The sequence below is a fragment of the Monodon monoceros genome, unplaced genomic scaffold, assembly GCF_005190385.1.
Source record: "Monodon monoceros isolate NGI ecotype Baffin Bay Population unplaced genomic scaffold, NGI_Narwhal_1 Super_Scaffold_6, whole genome shotgun sequence".
Classification (NCBI taxonomy): Eukaryota; Metazoa; Chordata; class Mammalia; order Artiodactyla; family Monodontidae; genus Monodon; species Monodon monoceros.
The window spans coordinates 50,578,871-50,591,407 of record NW_021703783.1 but is presented as its reverse complement, the minus strand read 5'-3'; the positions used below and the strand labels follow the sequence as shown (position 1 = coordinate 50,591,407).

Genomic DNA, 12,537 nt, shown 5'->3' with positions numbered 1-12,537 from the left:
CTGAAATGGACTGGTGTTGATGGTGAGGGTAGTGGTGTGCAGGAGTAGTGAAGTGCTAGCCACGAAATAGAATAAATAGAAATCTAAAGAGACCTCAGGGAATTCCCGAATTTATAAATACTACAATTGAGATGCAGATGGTGGGCTGTTGACTAAGATTACTAGCTAAGCAACTAACTTCTGATGCCACCTGGCAGAGTGATTCACATTTATGCTATAGTCAAAAAATACAAAGCTTTTCCCCTGTATTTGCCGGAATGTAAAAACACCATTGCAGCAGGCACATGCCAGTTTAACAAGGAAATGTTCGGGGGGAATAGGGAACTGTTAAATACTCATGCCAGGTTAAGGCCACTCTGTTGTTCCCAGGACCCCATCAGGCAGCAGGAGGGCCAGGGCGAGGTTTGTGCCTGCTTACAAAAACCCTTAAACTTTACACAGTTGAATGCCAAGAGTCTTTCGCACCTATTTTAGAATAGGAGAAGAATAGGATGCGGTGTCAAATAGGACTCATTTGCTAGAATACTAGTGATAACACCAACATTTAGAGAATGCTTACTGTGTTAAATGCTTTACCTGTATTATTTCATTTAATCCCTAAAACAATACTGTGGGGTCAGTACTCTTATTATCTCTATTTGCAGAGGAGGAAACAGCTTTGAAGAGGTAAGTAAAGTTGCCTAAAGCTGTGCAATTATTAAGTAGTGGGCAAAGCTGTCCCAGAGTGTAGAATGAATGTCTCTGAAGGGTTTGATTGAATCTAAGGAAGAACCTTCTAACTAAGATGTTTGTTGGGAGGTGGAACAAGCAGCTTGGGAGGATATCCTGTCAAGCTAAGACTGGCCAGCCACTTGTTTGGAATGTGGCAGAATGGACTCAAATATTGTACTTGGAATTTCAGTAGAAAGCTGGTGAAGTACTTTCCAGCTTAGAAGGGCCTTGCAGGAAGTTGTCACTTTGAAATGTGTTGTGCTTACTTTGCCCTTAGATCGTTTTTTGGCACCCCACGATTGCAGACTTAAGTATCTTTTTGGTGGAAGTAACAAAATCTGAAATCTTAAATTTGTTAATGTCGTTAAGTCTGGTATTCATTCCACGAAGTTCCACTTTAAAGTATGGAAAAACGTTATGAACATCTGCTTTAAACAATGAATGGGGTGAAGTCCTTTGCATTTTAATTTAAAAACGGCATAGTTTTATAATACATTAAGTTTATAATATGCAGAGTGTGTTTAATTTCCTAAAGCGATGACTTGTCTTGGCATTATGCTGTCTTACGAAACACTTTCTCATTCTCACATTGTCTTTATAGTTTTCAATATCAGCAAAGCCTTTAAATAGTCTTAGTTGGGTGTTGTGTATCACTGTACAGTAACTGCTAGTACATATGGTATTTCTGATCCGTGTAATAAAGTACATTTGTCATGTATCTTGTGATCTACATACCTTTCAGCTGTTACTTCATAAATCTGTTCCATCAGAGAACTGCTTTGTACAGCAGTGGTTCAAGCTGCTTCTAATAAACTAATATTTTGTGTCTTTTATATGTAATCAACGGGGAGTATTATAGACTTGTGCCTCTGTGGAGAAACATTCCACTAAACTTCTTTTCTCTTGACAATAATGGGGGAAAAAAATAGCTTGGGAAGATCACAGATGTTCAAGAAAATACGTTGTTTGCTCTTAAAAGTCAACTGAAGATCTTTTGTATTGCTCCAGGTTTTTTGTTTGTTTGTTTGTTTTTATTTATTTTTTTAATGCTTTAGAGAAGAAACAGTTTGAGATATGTGATGGGAGCACGGGGAGATAGGATTACAAATTTCAGTGGAGACCCACATTGGGTGCTGTTTTTCAAAATTCTAAAAAGCTTCATCTTGCTCACACAAAGGGGTGATATTCTGAGCAGAGTGGTAGGTAGTTGGCCAAAGACTGGTCATTCCTACGTGCTTTCCTACTCAGACATAAGCGTTCTGCTCTAGGTTTAGTCTTTGTTCTGTCCCAAACTTCAAACTAATATTGTCTTCACAAGAGCATAGGTATTTACTAACGCAGGCAGTCCCTTGAGTAATTGGATAGGGGCTATTGTCTTTCTCCAGCTGTAGAAATTTGCTCAGTGGGTAAGCTCTCCACAGACTAGGCAATGGGTTATTGATAACTGTGTAGTAAAATATTCATGGAAAATGCTTAAGGAAGCTGTAGGCCATGGGTGAAATTGGTATGGTTGTCCTTTATAAGCCTGTGAATCTTTAAGAAGAGTTGCCATAAAGAGAATGGGAATCGGCTGTTCCGAATCTCCACTGACGAAATGGGTTTTAACTGTAGCAGAAGGGATTTGAGTTAAATGTAAAGAAGAACTTCCTGAATGTGAGTGTTATTTGAAGCCAGGTATGGGTTGAGAAGAGGCTGTTGAATTGTCTCTGGAAGAGAGAGAGAGCGCTAGAGAAAGAAATGAAAGGGGGCGGAGAGTGGGAGACCCCCACTTGAGATGATTTAAATGTAATTCTGCCCAATGGTTATGAGTCCTTTATTCTCTTTTCTCACACTCACATCTCAGGTTTTGAGGTTTAAAAGGTCAGACCTAAAGAGTATACTTTAGTCATTAGAACTAAAGTGCCAGAGGACCCCTAGGTCCGGAGGTTCTTTTGGTGTAATTCTTAATTGAAATGAAATGCTAAGTTGTGACCGACCAGTGGATGAGAAAATTGACTCAGGGTTGATTTTCCACCCTTGTCATTAAAGACCAGTGTACACACTGAGCTCACAGTGCCAGAGAGGAATTTGACATTGAGCAATTTCTGGAAAGGCAAGTGGTTGGTAGGCTGTGACCACTTAGGCTTGGGATGGGTTAGAGGGCTGGGGGAAGGGTACAGCTGCCACGTTGCTGCTTGGGCATGTGCCTACTAAATATTTTTTCCAGGAATACTCCAGCAGGACCAGAGGGTTGCAGATCAAACTTGGCGCTTTAAATTCCAGAGAGCAGAGACTGAGAGGACAGGGTAAGTTTACCCTTTCCTTTTTTTTTTTTTCCTGGCTGTCACCACCCTGTCCTGTCCCCATTTGGTACTCTTTTGCACCTCCCTCTTCTTTGCTTTCCTTCAGTCTGTTTTTCTTGCATATAACTGAAAGAAAAAAAAATTTTTTTTAATAAAAACTTAAAGCTGCGAGTTAAACATTATTTACTTCTTAGGGAAAAAAAAAAAAATCCCACCAAGTTTAGTTGTAAGTGCTTTTGTTTATAAATGACCCCTGGCATTTTTCTTTGTGGTCCAGTGACAATAGCTCAAATAGATTTCCCACTTCTGTGGTGTTTTTCCTCACCAGTTTGTCTTTCTCTCTTCCTCTGCATTTTCCTCTTTTTTTTTTTTTAACTTTTTACTTATTTTATTTATTTATTATTTGGCTGCATTGGGTCTTCATTGCTGCACGCGGGCTTTCTCTAGTTGCTGTGAGTGGGAGCTACTCTCCGTTGCGGTGCACGGGCTTCTCACTGCGGTGGCTTCTCTAGTTGTGGAGCACGGGTTCTGGAGCGCAGGCTCAGTAGTTGTGGCGCATGGGCTTAGTTGCTTCGCGGCATGTGGGATCTTCCTGGACCAGGGCTCGAACCTGTGTCCCCTGCATTGGCAGGTGGATTCTTAACCACTGCACCACCGAGGAAGTCCCTCTTGTTGTTCTTAATAGTTTTACCACCTATGCATGAATCCCTAAATACCATAACTTTGTTTTGTCTATTATTTTTTTTATTATTTAAAAAAATTTTTTTTAATTTATTTTTGGCTGCGTTGGGTCTTCGCTGCTGCTCATGGGCTTCCTCTAGTTGCGGTGAGCAGGGGCTACTCTTCGTCGCAGCGCGTGGGCTTCTCATTGCGGTGGCTTCTCTTGTTGCGGAACACAGGCTCTAGGCCCGCGGGCTTCAGTAGTTGTGGCACATGGGCTCAGTAGTTGTGGTTTGCAGGCTCTAGAGTGCAGGCTCAGTAACTGTGGCGCACGTGCTTAATTGCTCCAAGGCATGTGGGATCTTCCCAGACCAGGGACGCAACCTGTGACCCATGCATTGGCAGGCAGATTCTTAACCACTTCGCCACCAGGGAAGTCCTGCATTTTCCTCTTTTAAAAAAATTTTTTTCTTCACTGGCCTCTTTTTCTGTGTGGATATTACTTCAATTTCCTCCTTAGGCTCAAATCACTATCCTTCTTGCATTCTCTCTCTCCCCTCTCATCTCAGTTTTTCCACTTACTATGTTTTTCTTCCTCTTCGTTTTCACCCTCATCTTCTAACCGGATGCATAAATAGAAGATATGCTTTACAACAGGGGCAGGCCAATTGGCTGGTCATCTGGTTTTGCAAATAAAGTTTTATTGGAACGTAGCCAGGCCCACTCATTCATGTATTTTCTATGACTGCTTTTGTGCAACAGAGGCAGAGTTGAATACTTATGAATGAGACCCTCCTCTGGCCTGAAAATCCCAAAATATTTACTATCTGGCCTTTTAATATATTAAAAAAAATTTGTTTTTGGCCTTTTAAGAAAGAGTTTGCTGAATCCTGCTTTAAAATATTTTCTGTATTTATTAATGAAGGCTTTTTGTTCCTTATCTGGAAATTCAGGTGAGTTGGATCTGTTTTATGTCTCCCTACTTAGTGAAATTGAGTTGCATTTTATATTTGCAAATTTCCCCAAATTTCTCACTTAAAGGCAGTGGTATCCAAAAGAAAAAAGACAAGCTTACTGTCCTGACTATCAAAGCTAAGTGAGTAATGGTGGTCGTTTGTGGTGTGTGTGTCTGTGTGTTTAGATGTCTTCCCCACCTTCCACCTCCTACTGGGCTCTTTTTAGTCTTTGGGGGGAAAAAAAAAAGATAATTCCATTGTAAAGCTCTTCAAAAATCTTGCAGCCAACTTTTCCTTTAAGTCTATGAACCATTTTTGGAAATGTTAAATGCTGGAGAAAGGACTCTTAATTTAATATGGCACCTAGAATACTGACACATAAAAGCATTTCAATGTAGTTTTATTTGGTGGGTGGTCTATTTGAAGATGTTTCACACAAATACCCTTACAGATTGGTTTCATTAACATGAAATTAATATGAACTAAAATAATCATAAGACTTAAGGCTGAAAAGTGTTTTAGAGATGACCTATTTTAACCCTGCGCTTTTCAACAGATGAGGAAACTGTTGACGTCCCACCTTCGCCGAGATATTAGGAGTTCATGACCCAGTTCAGAGACCATGTCTCTTTACTCTCAGGCCAATCTTTTTCTAAACCATAAGGCAGTGACAACTGGCCACACAAATGTAACATTCTGACTAATGTCAAGATTAATTCTATTCTTTTCCTTTCTATAAAAAGAGGGGCTGCGGACTTCCCTTGTGGTCCAGTGGGTAAGACTCCATGTTCCCAATGCAGGGGGCCTGGGTTCGATCCCTGGTCAGGGAACTAGATCCCACATGCCACAACTAAGAAGTCTGCATGTCGCAACTAAGAGGTCCACATGCCACAACTAAAAGTTCCCACATGCCGCAACTAAGACCCAGCACAACCAAAATAAATAAATAAATATAAAAAAAAAAAAAAAAAAAAAGGGGCTGCTAAATGAAGCGATGGTATGTGATTAGTCTTTTCTGCAGCTCTATTCCTGCTGTGGTTAATAACCAAACCTTTCCCATTGGTGGCTGTGCCTCTTTACCTCACAGGCAGTGTAATATCTTTTAGTTAAAATGAAACAACACAGTAACAAACTTCTCCTCTTGCCCTGTGCCCCCATAAAAGGCTGGATTTTTGTTTGTTTGTTTCTACTCTCTTCTAATTCACCCTGTGTAGTTATCGATTTCTTTTTATATTTTATTATTTTTTCTCATAAAGGTAATACGTGTAATGTTGTAGAAAACCTAGGAAAGTCTAAATGAAATACAATCATTCATAATCCAGCCACCCAGAGATTATGTATATGTGTCTATATTTTCATAACTGTCTCAATACTGTACAGTTTTATATTCTGTTTTCTTAACTTTACATCGTGAGGATTTTCCCCACGCCACTAAAAATCTTTTGAAACATTCCCTCATATTCTGTCTCGTGGGTAAACTACATTTTCTTGTTTGCCTGTGTTTGGACATTTAAATTTTTTACAAAATATTTTTGTGTGTGTGATTAAAATACTTCCCTGTAATATTAATGGCCTTACTAATCCTTATCTGAAATTCTTGTAGAAGAGTTTTAGAAGAGAATGAACTTTTCTTAAAAAGACTCCTGATCCATATTGCCAACTCACTTTCCTGAAAGGCTGAAACAATTAATAATCCTTCCCTGGAGCATGTGACTGCCTGTCTGGGGCACACTGGAGGGGCTGTAAATTAAGCTTTTAAAACATTCCTTTCAATATGTCACTCTCCAGCTAGGAAACTTCCCATGGCTGCAAGATCAGATCTAAGCTTCTTAGTGTGTACGCTCTTCCATTTCTTCACTTCCAGCTAATTTCTCAACAACTGCAATCTGGCATCTGCCCCCATCTGCCTGGAGGCATCGAGGAAACAGCCCTAGACTACTAGACTAAGTGTCAGGAAACTAGGGTTCAAATCCCAGCCCTGCCACTTAGTAGTATGTGACCTTGGGCAAGTAACTTAATTTCTTTAAGCCTGTTTCCTCAGGCTTTAAAATGGAAATAAAAAAACAGACCTTGATTTTGGGGGCTCCCATGAGATAATAGAGGTAAGAAATATTTTTAATCTGTGGAACACTGTCAACGTTAGGGGGTGTATTGTTATTGAGACTGCTCTTGGGGTAGTGTGGTATCCACCAAATATTTCTGATCCTCGTAGGCTCGTGGGAGAATTTTACTTCCCCACCCCTTGCATTGGAATGTGGCCACGTGACTGACTTCCGCCAATGAGATAGGAGTGGAAGTGACACATGCATTTGCATGCAAAATCTTACGAGCTAGGCCTTAGTCAGCTACTCTCCCATTCTCTCTCCTGTGCTAAGGGCAATGCTGCAGGTGGTTGCTGCCCAGGTCCTGAAGGAAGAACATCAGTGTGGAGAGGAATTCCCTGCCACCCAGTGATGGGCATGTATCTTGAGCAAGACTTTGTTTTCTAAAGCCTAAGGTTTGGGGTGGTTTGTTACTGCACTCTCACCTAGTGGTACAAGCCTACTCTTGGTGTGTCTTTCTGTGTAGTCCTTGGTATGACTGAAATTTTTGAAACCCTCTTTTCCTTTGACTTGGTGCCACTCACACTCTTGGTATTTTCCTCCATCTCTAACAAATCCTCAGTCTCCATTGTATTCTCTTCCTTTTCCACTCAAATATGCACATAAGATGAGTATCTGACTTCCTCTCCTTTCGTTATATGCTTACCTTCGTCAACTTAGTTTACTCTGACAGCTTTAAATATTATGTCTTTCTTAGCCCTGTATGTTTGAAAAAGGTTTCCAGTTTGAGGATTACTGGTCTACCCTTTTTCTTACACCTTGAGGGCAGGGACCCTAAACTGGAATCAGATGGCCAGCTGACTCTTCCACTCGTCTACCTGCCAGAGACCTAACCTCTCTATGCCTCTGTTTCTGCATATGTAACATGGGGTTAATTGTAGTTCCTACTTCACAGGTGGTTGTGAGGATTAAATAAGAAAATATATGTAAAACACTTCCTGCCTACCTAGGACACAGTAAGTTTACTATAAATGGTGGTGGTTGTTTGGTTGTTACACATCTTTTCTCTCCTTCACTCCCCAAGTTCTATCTCCAGTTTCTGGTAAGATATGCTTAGAAGTAGAAGACCCATAAGAAGTGTTTGTTTTAGTTCTAACATCACATTGATGGCTGATAATAGGAGTGAAAAATTGGTACCCTTGCCCTGAAGATGCTTTGAGCAGTGTTTACTTTTTTTTTTTTAAGGAAAAGTCCCAAATCAAAAGAGCTTTTATTGAATCTTTAATATATCACAAATGAGTCTGAAGAATCATCTGGTATCTTTCTGTTTCTGTAGCCAGACCACTCGGATCTTGTTCATCAGCCTACTGAACTGTTCCTTTTTCAGAAACATAGATACCATCCAAAAATTTTCTGATGTCCTTGTTTTTAACTGTTGTGGCTTGCTAAATCAAAGCAGCTGAATTTTTTTTTAAACATCTTTATTGGAGGATAATTGCTTTACAATGTTGTTTTAGTTTCTGCCGTATAACAAAGTGAATCAGCTATATGTATACATATATCCCCATATCCCCTCCCTCTTGCGTCTCCCTCCCACCCTCCCTACCCCACCCCTCTAGGTGGTCACAAAACACTGAGCTGATCTCCCCGTGCGATGCAGCAAGCAGCTGAATTTGACACAAGTTTAATATCATTTCCTTCAAGAATCAACTCATCTTTCTGGGCTTGAGATACTGAACAAGCAACGCCTGGCCTCATCTGAACCCTGTGGGTGTATTTTTCACCCCCAAAATTTCAGATTTCAACAAGAGAACCATTCTCCTGAATAACAACGTTGATGGGGAAGTGCGCATACACAGACCTCATCTGTAACGGAAGCCCATTGTAACACCCTTGATCATGTTCTATACATGACTACAGATAGTGTCAACAGTTGCCAGTTCCTTTCTATTTCCCTACCGTTTGTCAGCTTGGAGCCTCTTCTTTTTCTTTCCAAGGAGACTGAGTTCTACACTGATGTGATTGAAACCCCATTGCAGGGTGCCTCTGGGGCCCTTCACAATAACCGTGTGTCCCTTTGGAGTAACGTGGACATTTTTTGGAATGTCGACAGTCTGATTGTTGAGAATGGTCTTCATTCTTGCAGCAGATGCGGCAAAGAGCTCCTTTTTTAAAATTGAATATTGCCTTTAGGTGGGTCAGGCACTTCTAAGTTCTCACAGTAATCCCTACACCCTGTTGTTTTCTACACAGTTACCTGACTGACCCTGGGAGGAAATCAGCTTTCCGCAAGCCTGCTCTACCTACACTCACTCATCTTTCCCTTATGTACTCCGGGCCTATCACTGCCAGGCACCCTGGCTTCCACTGGCTTTTCCCCTGAGAACATCTTTTTTTATGATAAAATACACATAGTATAAAATTTACCATTTAATCTGTTTTTAAGTGTACAATTCAGTGGTATTAAGTACATCCACAATGTGGTGCAACCATCACCATTATCCATTTCCAGAAATTTTCCATTACCTGAAACAGAAACTCTGTCCCAGTTAAACAATAACTCCCCATTCCACCCTCCTCTCAGCCTCCAGTAACCACTGTTTGACTTTCTGTCTCTATGAATTTGCCTATTTTAAGTATACCTCGTACAAGTGGAATTATACAGTGTTCATCCTTCTGTGTCTGGCTTCTTTCACTTAGCTTATTTTTTTCAAGGTTGTGGCATGCGTCAGGATTTCATTCATTTTAATGGCTGAATAATATTCTATTGTATGGATATACCACGTATTGTTTATCCATTCATCTATTGATGGACATTTAGGTTGTTCTGCTGAGAATATCTTGAAGCTCACGGTGCTGGCTCATCCAAGTTCTTCAATCTCAGACAAACTTCCCTTCTTGAAACTCCTTTGTACTCTTTGTCTGCCTCAAAGTCATATACTGAGTGATGAAAATATTGGGGAAGGAGGTCGGGAAGGAGCAGAGGAAGAGGTCCCAGACCATGTAAATGTGATGGTGATAGATCTTTAATTTCTTTTTGCAAACAAATGTATGATTTTAAAAAATACTCTTAGTTAACAATTATAATGCTGTAGGTTTCACATGTTTTTTTTTTTGGTAGCTGATTTCTTGTGTTTTTCAATGCGTTTTGACTGCTACAGATAGCTTTTGTTGTTGTTGTTTGGAAAGTTGGTGGTAGGAGATACCCGGAGCCCCTCAAAGCTGTACTTATGCTGACTTGTGACACCTATTATTTTGTTTGGGATATAACTTCTGAATTTGGGAGGGTTGCATATCTCATGTCTTTGGCACAGTATATTAAGTTTCTCCAGGGAAGAGACCATTCTATGGTTTGGTGTATCCAGATAAAAAAGCTTATATTTCTTAAAGAACTTGATGCATACTTGGCACTCCTTAAATCGTTTCCTTTTACTTCCTGTTTCTTTTAGCAACATCAACACAATATCATGCAGCTAGTAGGCATGTTGTAGTTTACTATTTACTCCATAGCTTGATTCATCTATGGAGTCTAGCTTTCCAGAGTGCCTGCTTTTTTAAATAAAAATTGACACTAGAATATTTGAAATATTCATCTTCCCTCATAACCACAAACATTCTAATTAGAATACATTCAGTACTGATCTTGAGCTATAATACAAAGTTATCCATTTATATCAGCACTGAGTGAAAAAAAATTTCAGGGGCAGAGGATGAAGTTTTTCCTTGCCTTCTCTGTGAGCTGTGCTAGTTTGCATCCCTGGTTTATATAGTAAAATATTTTAGTGCTTATTATAGCATCTTAACTCCCTGAGATTTACCAAGGACAAATGTGATCTTAATATTGTATTGTATTTCATTTCACAGGTTTGTTTCATAACCTCAATAGTTATTTCTATTTGCAATTCTGTTTCCTTTCTAAATGTGTTAATAAAATGCTTGCACTAGGACTGGCTTGATGCCAGAATTCAATATGGTCATTCTTCAAGTAAGTGATAAAACTCGTGACAGTGTAGCACTTGGAGATCTTTGGATGCATCCTAACTATACAAGTGGGGAAACTCTTAGTTCCTTATAGAGTTAAATTAAGGTCAGACCTGGTTTCCGACATGAAGTTCAGATGTATTGGCAGATCCCCATGCTTGCATTTATTATACTGTAATTTGGGGCTTAAAGAGTTATATCCAGTCCATCCCCAACATCTGGATAGTGTTTATAACGATCACATTTGATCCTAATGTAATTTTGTTGGGGAATTCACTAGAATTCCTCTGTTGGCTACATTACAACTGAACATGAGATCTACTAAAATATTACCCCAAACTAGTGTATATCTACAGAGAATATAAATATAGATAGATTTCATCCCCCATCCAACCCCCCTGCCACTAAGGCATCATGATCATCTAGCGGGGCTTCCTTGTCTCCATTGATAAAAATGGGGGTGATGCTTTAACAGCAGCCAACATTCATCAAGCGTTTTGAACCTTGAAAAGCAGAGCAAGCACAAAAATCTTTCAAGGGTGATTACTGTACATGTGCAACCACAATGGCAGCATCATAGACTCAACAGACAGGGATGACATGAGCTTGTTGGTGATTTTTTCCTTTCATTTTCATTTTGATTTAGATGCAATTCCTTACTGTTAGGAAAACATCACTTGGAAAGTAGAGCCAAAGGATTGGTTTTAACCACCCTCCCCCATCAATGGAAGCCCCAAATGAATCAAGTTGAACCTTTCAAAGGCTATTAAGGGAGCCTTTAATTATGTGAGGGGGACACGGGGGAGGGCACAGGGGAAGTTTGGCAATGCAGTTTTAGGACCTCCCAGCCCTGCCAGCAGGGAGATTATTAGCATATTTCACATAATTTGTGCGCAACCATATACTCTTCCCATGAAATAATTTTAACATTCAAAAAGAGGTAGATGAGAAAAGAAAAAGACAGATAGGGAAGGACAGAGGCTGCAGCAGTCTTTAGAGAGGGAAAATTATTTCATTAAATCTAAATAGCATATGCTTTTCTGATGCATAGCATATGCAAGTCTATGCAAATTATTTAATAGCAGTGCACTCAGAGTAATTTCCATTTCCTCCCTTGCTTGTGACGGGAATATTCCTTTTAATCAGATTAGATGACATCCTCTGCAAACTTTTGGGGGTTTCAACTTAATTTACCATGCTAAGTAGTTAGGGTAATTTGAAGTAAAGCAATCAGTGGGCTGAAATGAAGCCAAACCTCATTTCTGTCTTTGCGATGCGGAGCTGGCCAGCTGCGTGAGCCCCACAGGACTTCTTTCCCCTCCTCTCCTCGCCCTGCTCCCCAGCACCCGAGACCTCAGCAGAGTTACTAGTGGCCAGTTCCTTGTTTTGATGGCACCTAGTCAGATCTGTTTTGCATCCACAGAGCTTGCATACGATGCTGTATTCTATTGGCTCTCGATGACGGTCACAATTTATGGTGCTGCCTCAAGCAATGATGGAAAGATGAATTCACACTCCTTAAAAACTTTTTCACCTGGGGAGGTCATGGACCCCTGAAGGGGTCTTTAAAATGATCTGAAGGGGCCCTGCAGATATTCCCAGTCTAGAGTTTCTGGAAAAAGGGAGCAACATTCAGTCCAGTACCATGGATGGGCAAGAAAAGTCTTTGCAGGGAAGAATTCATGCGAACCCACACCTAAAGGTGACAGCCACTTATCAATGGTGCCTGTGCTGCATGAGTAGTGCCTTGGCAAAACTATGAAGCTTGTTTTGAGCTGTTGCTCACAGTTGTGTGGGCTTTGTGTCTCACGATTCCAGGGGGTGCCATTGTCTTGTAGTCAATGGGAGAATCTGGACAGTTGATACCTACACTTGTCCAGCAGATGGCAGTAAAGGGTCTTTTTT

At 40.3% G+C, this 12,537-nt stretch overlaps 1 pseudogene; it reads right to left on the bottom strand.

The window, feature by feature from the left end:
* Positions 1 to 8,015: 8,015 nt before the first annotated feature.
* On the bottom strand, positions 8,016 to 8,789 carry LOC114885780 (annotated as a pseudogene).
* Positions 8,790 to 12,537: the final 3,748 nt, after the last annotated feature.